Source organism: Oncorhynchus masou, chromosome 26, assembly GCF_036934945.1.
Source record: "Oncorhynchus masou masou isolate Uvic2021 chromosome 26, UVic_Omas_1.1, whole genome shotgun sequence".
Classification (NCBI taxonomy): domain Eukaryota; kingdom Metazoa; phylum Chordata; class Actinopteri; order Salmoniformes; family Salmonidae; genus Oncorhynchus; species Oncorhynchus masou.
Window position 1 is genome coordinate 20,724,960 of NC_088237.1, and position 9,477 is coordinate 20,734,436.

Consider the following 9,477-nt stretch of genomic DNA (forward strand, 5'->3'; position numbering starts at 1 on the left):
GGGGTTTACACGTCCTGCTTCTCAGGAATCTTTTACGAGATCAAAGGTGTTTTTATCAAACTTGACATTTTCCTCAGCTGTTTACAGAACTTATTGCCTGTCTCATCCTCATACTCCTGCTGTAGCCTGGCAAATCTTCCAATGATTTAGCCTGGCGATCGGGGTTAATAAAACACTAATCCTCCAATGATTTAGCCTGGCGATCAGGGTTAAAAAACACAAATGGGCATATATCAGCAGCAGGCTGTGCAGAGCTGGAGCCACCAGAGGTCTGCTGCTATCTATTACTGTCTGAACCTGTGCCTTCTAACCCTGGCTTCTGAAGGAGGGGTCGGGACCCCTGCGTGGGACCCCGTTTAATGCAGTGATAACATAGATGGGTTTTGGGCTGGGCGGGGCAGGGCGGGGCGGGGCGGGCTGTTGGGGACGAAATCCCAGTCAGCGACAGACGGGACTGAAAAGGGATTACAAGTGTCTGAAGTCCGATAAATCCTTTTATCTCGCCGTACCACCCCTCCAGGGAAGCAATATTATTACACCTTAATGCACATTGCCTGCCACACTGGACGGCTGTGAACAAAGACACCATAAACCTACAATAAACAGCTTTATTGCCCAGCCAAACACTGAAAAGCTGCACAGATTGAGAAACACAGCTGTTGAATGAGGAAAGGCCTAGTATTACAGATCCACCCTAGATAGCTGCTTCTTTGTGAACACATGAAAGGTGAACCAACATACTGGATGTTGTGTTTGTTGGAGATTAAGTGCAAACGCAGTGTTGTCATGCTGGTCAAACCAGACTGAATGCTGTGTTCACCAGACAGGGTTAACCAGGCTAGTGCTGTCATTATTAACCCATAAAATGATACGTGGGCGTGTCAAGATTAGCTGCAGGTCTTAAATCTATTCATTAAGAGGAAACTGGAGTGGTGCAGTTTATCCCTGATCTTAAGTCTCAGTGAGTGAGCTTAATAAACTCCTACAGAAGAGTGTGGCCAATCAAATTTCATAGTTTTATACATTAACATATACCATCCCACCCTCTAATAATCCAATGTGTTCAGCATTCAGGGAACATTTATTTTATTATTGAAAAAATGGGGGACATATTCACAGAAGAGATATAATAGCTATGTTACCCCTATTGGGAGGTAGGAGTTATGCCAAAACACATTCATCTGTGGAATAAGGGCAGCCCCATTTGTTGAACATGGCCATGTGAAAGGATAACCCTAATGCTACTGTAAATGATTTGTATGGTGCTGTTCAGATTAGACCTAGGTTACAGGGCGTGACCCTAAATCATTATTAAGTTATTACATCATGGCAAAAAAAATTGTGTCATTCTTTTCGGACAAACTCATTAATTCCACCTCATTGACGTTCACGGCGAGCCGCGAAACCGCAGAGACCCCCGGATAAAACAACAGCCAAGTTCTGAAATGTAGCCCTCTTCCAAAACGAATGGTGTCATCTTTACAGCAAACCATGCCGGCACAGTCAAAGTAGCGCAGTAAAAAGTCCAATTCATCTTTTATCTGTGTCTTGCTGTGACGGTTAATTGTTTGAATAAACAGCGGGCCGACTAGCTCTCACTCTCCTACGGCCTCATTAGAGTGTAACCATGCATAAAAGGCCCTTCTCACTCACTCAGGGGGCAAAGACTTTCAGCGTCACTAAAATTATTATAATCTGTGGAATAATAACATAATCTCTCTTCCTGGTGTCTAATTATCACCATGCTCCGAGCTGAAGTATGAGTGTGTGTACACTATCGTTCAAAAGTTTGGGGTCACTTAGAAATGTCCTTGAAAAGCACCTTTTTTGTCCACCAAAATAACATCAAATTGATCAGAAATACAGTCTAGACATTGTTAATGAGGTAAATGACTGTTGTAGCTGGAAACGGCAGATTGTTTATGGAATATTTTCATAGGCATACAGAGGCCCATTATCAGCAACCATCACTCCTGTGTTCCAATGGCACGTTGTGTTAGCTAATCCAAGTTTATCATTTTAAAAAGCTAATTGATCATGAGAACCCTTTTGCAATTATGTTAGCACAGCTAACAAAAATTGCTTTTCTTTCAAAAACAAGGACATTCCTATGTGACTCCAAACTTTTGAACAGTAGTGTGTGTGTGTGTGTGTGTGTGTGTGTGTGTGTGTGTGTGTGTGTGTGTGTGTGTGTGTGTGTGTGTGTGTGTGTGTGTGTGTGTGTGTGTGAAAAGCGTTCTCCTGCTGTACGTGGTGCAGCTGAGTAATGAAACGGAACTGTCTTACAGCTAACTATGACATGCCAAGCATCACACCTTCCCCTTCTCCGCAGAGGAAGAGCGGTGGAAACCAGGGATGAAGAAGCCAAAGAGCTGGCAGGCTAAATTAGATTGGTGCTGTTGACTGTTGACAAGGAGTTAATTGGAGAGAGACACTCGTGTCAGGGATTGCTAGTATCAGACAGGCCACTGTCGATGGAAACACACACAGGTTTGCCACGAGAACCGCTTTCTCCACACTTGACCTTCTACTAGTGAGACCTCAAGGCAACAAAGCCCCTCTGGATGAAGCTTCTCAGACCCTGTACTGTATGGGTCAGGGGGAAATGGAGGACGGGACACACAAATGTGTCCACATAAACGGTTCAGGGATGTGTTTAGAGAGCTGATCAATAGTATAACCATAGAGGTTAGGTATACCATAGAGCAGGGCTCTCCAACCCTGTTCCTGGAGAACTACCTTCCTGCAGGGTTGGAGAGCTACCCTCCTGTCAGTTTTCACTCCAACCCCAGTTGTAACTAACCTGATCAGTTTATCAACCAGCTAATTATTAGAATCAGGTGCGCTAGATGAGGGTTGGAGTGAAAACCTGCTCCTGGACAGCTACTCCTGGAGAGCTACTCATGGACAGCTACTTCCAGAGAGCTACTCCTGGACAGCTACTTCTGGAGAGCTACTCCTGGAGAGCTACTCATGGACAGCTACTCCTGGACAGCTACTCATGGACAGCTACTTCTGGAGAGCTACTCCTGGACAGCTACTCATGGACAGCTACTCCTGGAGAGCTACTCATGGACAGCTACTTCTGGAGAGCTACTCCTGGAGAGCTACTCATGGACAGCTACTTCCGGAGAGCTACTCCTGGAGAGCTACTCATGGACAGCTACTTCCGGACAGCTGCTCCTGGACAGCTACTCATGGACAGCTACTTCCGGACAGCTACTCCTGGACAGCTACTCATGGACAGCTATTCCTGGACAGCTACTCATGGACAGCTACTTCCGGAGAGCTACTCCTGGACAGCTACTCCTGGAGAGCTACTCCTGGATGGCTACTCCTAGACAGCTACTCCTGGACAGCTACTCCTGGAGAGCTACTCCTGGATGGATATTCCGAGACAGTTACTCCTGGACAACTACTCCTGGACAGCTACTCCTGGAGAGCTACTCCTGGACAGCTACTCCTGGAGAGCTACTCCTGGATGGATATTCCGAGACAGCTACTCCTGGACAACTACTCCTGGAGAGCTACTCCTGGACAACTACTCCTGGACAGCTACTCCTGGAGAGCTACTCCTGGATGGCTTTTCCTAAACAGCTACTCCTGGACAGCTACTCCTGGAGAGCTACTCCTGGAGAGCTACTCTCCAGGAACAGGGTTGGAGATCCCTGCCATGGAGTCAACAAAATACTCAAAGGTTAGATTGCATGAGAATGGAGAGAAGCTGAGAATAGAACATTTAGTTTCATAATTTTATGTTGCAAAATGGAACACAGTGGAAATGGAGTAGATCTGTGTTACAAATAGCCATGGCAATCCCTGGATACAAACATATTTCAAAATGCCAATAATTCAACATTATTTTCATCCAAATCTTTTCCAACGAATGCCAAATCTAGGGAGCACAGTCTCTCATTTTTAAATTTCCTTGTACTGAACATCGAGAGAGAATCTACTACGATGTCTAAACTCATTTGATAGAAAGAAAATACATTTTCATCCCGTGAGACTGAAAAAGATCATATGTTTTCCCTACTTGGGCTGGGTGGAGTGATGCATTGTGGGTCTGTGCTGGGTTTCAGACCCAGGTGCCACCGTGCTATTCATCACAAGCGCCACCGCTGTTGCAGTTAAATATTAATCGAGTGTGCCTTGCTGCTATTGGATATCCAATTGACTTTTTTTGTGGCAGAGCAAGAGAGGGAGGGAGAGAGAGACAAAGGGATGGAACTGCGGGGACAGGAGAGCATAGATCAGGGTTAGCCTGTAGACACAGAGACAGCACCCCCAGGCATGGTCCAGTGTCCGCCTCCAGCATGTATTGCAGATCAAGTCGTACATAGTGGTGTTCTGATTGTTACATCATCACAAAGGAATATCACTATCAGTAAGTACACTATTTCAAACAGCTATATGTTCATTTAAAGGGGGGAAGACCAGGCAATGTAGGCCTGTTATGCATTCAGACGGGGTTACAGTACCAGGACACACTGACACATGAACAGGTCTACAGTATGTATAGGAGAAATAACACATTTAGGAAAAAGCTATTTTTCTTCATTTCACCCCTCAGTTGAGTAAAACCTGGCAGGGTTTTGTTGTCTCGTCATCCTTTGTTGTCTCGTCATCAGTCGGATGATTGCAATCTCACCAGACGCATTTGGAGATGTGAGCTGGAGGTAAAAGATTTCTCTCAGAAGCACCAAAGAGCTGATCAAACTGCAGCGCGGCCACCTTCCTGTCTGCTTGAGTCGGACAACAACACACAACACAAACATCCTCAGAAACACACAAGCAGCCGAGAGAATAAACTTTTATCTCGGATAAAAGCAAGGAGGCTTTCATCTCATGGCTCAGTCCAGTTTCTAGCGGCTTGTTGTGATGCAGCACAGCACAGTGTGGGATAGACAGAGTGTGTATGATAAACTTGTGTGAAGGAAGCAGCACCTTAACACTGATCTAGGAAAAGCTGCTGGAGACAGAGTGGTAGATATGCTGGACATGGTATCACTTCTGATCATACACACTGCGCTGGTACCATCAACAGAACTAGTTAACTAGAGAATTCATTCACTTGACCGGGAGTGACGTCGGAGATAAGAAACATTCATTCAAATTTCAAACTGAAAGCCCATTCTTATGCAAGTGTATGGTGTAAAGTGTTCTCTCTAACTAGCTGAACAAGACCAGGTGTCTGTAGCAGTTTCATGTAAGCAATACTTCATTCACCTGCACAGCATGAGAGAGACAGAGAGAGATAGAAAGAAACAGAGGGAGGGAGAGGGGAGGAGAGTCAGAGAGAGATAGAAAGAAAGAAACAGAGGGAGGGAGAGCGGAGGAGAGAGAGACAGAGAGAGATAGAAAGAAACAGAGGGAGGGAGAGGGGAGGAGAGAGAGTCAGAGAGAGATAGAAAGAAACAGAGGGAGGGAGAGGGGAGGAGAGAGAGTCAGAGAGAGATAGAAAGAAACAGAGGGAGGGAGAGGGGAGGGGAGGAGAGAGAGTCAGAGAGAGATAGAAAGAAACAGAGGGAGGGAGGGAGGGAGGGAGGGAGGGAGGGAGGGAGGGAGGGAGGGAGGGAGGGAGGGAGGGAGGGAGGGAGGGAGGGAGGGAGGGAGGGAGGGAGGGAGGGAGGGAGGGAGGGAGGGAGGGAGAGAGAGACAGATAGAAAGAAACAGAGGGAGGGAGAGCGGAGGAGAGAGAGACAGAGAGAGATAGAAAGAAACAGAGGGAGGGAGAGGGGAGGGGAGGAGAGAGAGTCAGAGAGAGATAGAAAGAAACAGAGGGAGGGAGAGGGGAGGGGAGGAGAGAGAGTCAGAGAGAGATAGAAAGAAACAGAGGGATGGAGAGGGGAGGAGAGTCAGAGAGACATAGAAAGAAACAGACAGAGGGAGAGGGGAGGAGAGAGAGTCAGAGAGAGATAGAAATAAAGAAACAGAGGGAGGGAGAGGGGAGGGGAGAGAGAGTCAGAGAGAGATAGAAAGAAACAGAGGGAGAGGGGAGGGGAGGAGAGAGAGTCAGAGAGAGATAGAAAGAAACAGAGGGAGGGAGAGGGGAGGAGAGTCAGAGAGAGATAGAAAGAAACAGACAGAGGGAGAGGGAGGGAGGGTCAGGGAGGGAGGGAAAGAAACAGAGGGAGGGAGAGGGAGGGAGGGGAGAGGAGAGACAGATAGAAAGCAACAGAGGGAGGGAGAGGGGAGGAGAGAGAGACAGAGAGAGATAGAAAGCAACAGAGGGAGGGAGAGGGGAGGGGAGAGAGAGAGAGACAGAGAGAGATAGAAAGAAACAGAGGGAGGGAGAGGGGGGGGGAGAGGAGGGAGGGAGAGTCAGAGGGAGGGAGAGGGGAGGAGAGAGACAGAGAGATAGAAAGAAACAGAGGGAGGGAGAGGGGAGGATAGTCAGAGAGAGACAGAGAGAGATAGAAAGTAACAGAAGAAGGGAGAGGGGAGGAGAGAGAGTCAGAGAGAGATAGAAAGAAATAAAGAAACAGAGGGATAGAAAGAAACAGACAGAGGGAGAGGTCAGAGGGAGGAAACAGGAGGGGAAGAGAGTCAGAGAGAGATAGAAAGAAACAGAGGGAGGGAGAGGGGAGGAGAGAGAGAGAGACAGAGAGAGATAGAAAGCAACAGAGGGAGGGAGAGGGGAGGAGAGAGACAGAGAGAGATAGAAAGAAACAGAGGGAGGGAGAGGGGAGGAGAGAGATATTTTATGATGTATGAGCCTTGTTCCTCCTCCCCAATGATTTGGGCGGTGGCCATGTTTGAAATGACTCAGAGGATGGCTCTAATGAACCTCTCTTTATTACTGTCCTGTCTTCGCTGGCCCCCTTGAACCTGTCTGGTCTGTTCGCTGACGATTTGTTTGTCGAGGCCGAGTGAGCGCTTGTGACCGCAGCAATGTGTGACAATCCCTCTAAACAGCTGAATTAACATGAGTTTGTTCCTCAAATGGTGCTGTTGCCTCTGCCACTGCTCTGCTGCTGATCTGCCTGGCCCGCTACCCTGGGTGTGTGACAGAGGCAAAATCTATTGAAATTAGAGGATATTTCATTCCTCTACCATGTGTCTAGTGAGAACAACTCCTGTTGCATCCATCCGCCCTCTCATTGGTCGCGGAGGGTCTCAGTTGAGTCTCAGTTGCCAGGCAACCAATCCAGCGGTGCCGATGCCTTACTGAGGAGCAGCTGTTAATAAAACCTGGGCAGCAGGTAGGCAGCATGCCTCGCACGTCTGCCACCCCCCCCACACACACACACACACAGGCGGTGGCTCTCTCACTGATGCCCCAGTGTCAGCTGCCTGAATGCAATCCTATCTCTGCGAAGAAACCTGCATGACTAATATTTACACTGTGAGGGCAGCAACTGAATGCATACTTACCCAGCATGCTCTGCCGGCTCCGGCTGCCTCCCTGTCTGCATACCCACTGCCCCAACGGGGCTAAGCAACCTTTAGAGGGAAATTGACATTTTCATGAAAAGGGAGTTATTTGCTGCCTGACTAGTTATTGAGCAGGACGTGCATTATTTAAGGACAGGTGTGATATTTGAAATGATCTATGATAATCAACGGCACACCGGAGGGAGGTGTGTCTGGAAACAACCACAGATGCTACTGCTAAGTGGTGATGAAGTACAGGATACACATGAGTAAGTATCAATCACAAGCACAGAACAGCATAGTTCCACTAAACTGAAACTGACCGTTTAAGAGCCCAGTGAGTAAGAGGGTGAATCAACACTATTTAGACACAGATGGTAGTGAGGAAAACATCAACAGAGAGGGAGCTATAGCCAGTGTTGATTACTGGTACGTGAATTAATCACAGGTCCCACATACAGTGAGGGCTGTCGTTGCCGTGCTGTCGTCGTGCAAACCACCCCTGAGTCAGGTTCTTACGACAGATACACCCCGCCCGCGCCTCAGTGACACATGGGGAGACTATAACATGCTATTATAAAGAAATAAGCCAGATTGTTGATGCGTGCATGTGGAGTGTCAATAAAATATGTCTGTTTTTAAATGTCTGCTTTAAAAATATATATGTGTGTGCATGTTAACCACAGAAAGTCTCCCATAGACAGTCGGAGCTTCCTGTCTTCATTTCTGTGTTTCATGTGGACATGCAGCAGCCTCTGTATTGTCCTGATGAAGAAGAATGAACCATTCCCACAGATTACTCCCAGACAACATTGGCCTGTCAAGCTTTCCAGGGTCACCTGACAAAATGGCCCATTCACGTGCACTTAACGTGTCCCCACACTGTTCCTCTATGGACCACTTTAAGTGTCTCTCTCTGCTCTGTCACTGTAACAGGCACACTGGGTCCGCCGGCCTCCAATCGCCCCCTCATGGCTCCTGTTCCCTGTCCGCGGACCAAATGGACCAGAGCTCAGCTTGGGGCCTGCGCCACCAGACAGATCTTCTCTTCTCCCCCTGGCTGGGGGATTCACCATTAGAATCTCAGCTGAACACACAGGGAAATAAATGGGAGGATATTGGAGTTCCAAGGACTGGCTTGTGGCCAAGCCTCCCTATCCCTGTCTAGACAGGTGAGACGCATCCTCCAGACTCCTCTGCCTGCCTGCGGTCATGTGAATTCCCAGAAGCATTTATGGTGAGAAAGTGCCAAATCAAAAGAGAGGAGAAACCAACAGCCCTCCCTCCTCCTCTGAATCTAAATCCACGGTCCGTCACGAAGACTAAGAGAGGGGCAAGAAACATCACACATCCAACGTTTCCAATATGTAATGAATCTTGCTGGCTACATTTAATGGATGTAAGCTTCCTCCCGAGGTTCCTTATCATTCTGTACAGAGGACAGCTGATTGACGAGTCTGGAGGTGAGTCAGGAGAGCTTTACGGGGGCAATGTCAAAAGGGTTTCCTTTCACCTGCATTTCTCCTGAACTACAAAGGAGGGATCTCCTATACATCCACCCGTCTCTCTATCACGAGGAAACTTTCTTGAATAGTTGGTGTTATCCGTATCTACACAAGATACATTTGCTGCAGTCACGGGTTGTTTTGTGTGTTTGTATGTATGTGTGTGTGTATGTGCGTGCCTTTGCACTTTCAATTTGTGTACTTGCTTGTATGCATGTGTTCACCCATTTACACGCTGTGTGTACAAGCGTGTATCTGTTGATGTGTGTGTGCTCTTTAAGCACACACCCAAGAGCCTACTTATTCCATCATTATATGGAATTGATGAGTGCGTTACACTGCTGAATAAAATGACCCCTGTGAATCTCCATTAGAACATGGTGGATTAATTAAACACACGTATCACCATATGTCATCTAGTTAAGGGCTGCAAAGCTACACATTACATTTCCCTGCAATGAAAATGACACTGACTCTAAGCCACAGACTAATTGGAGAGTTACTATGAAATCACCAACCAACCCCCTCATGGTTTCTCAACCAAGCCCATAGACACAATTGTCCCATCTTCTCCTTTCTCCTCCTTGCTCTCCAT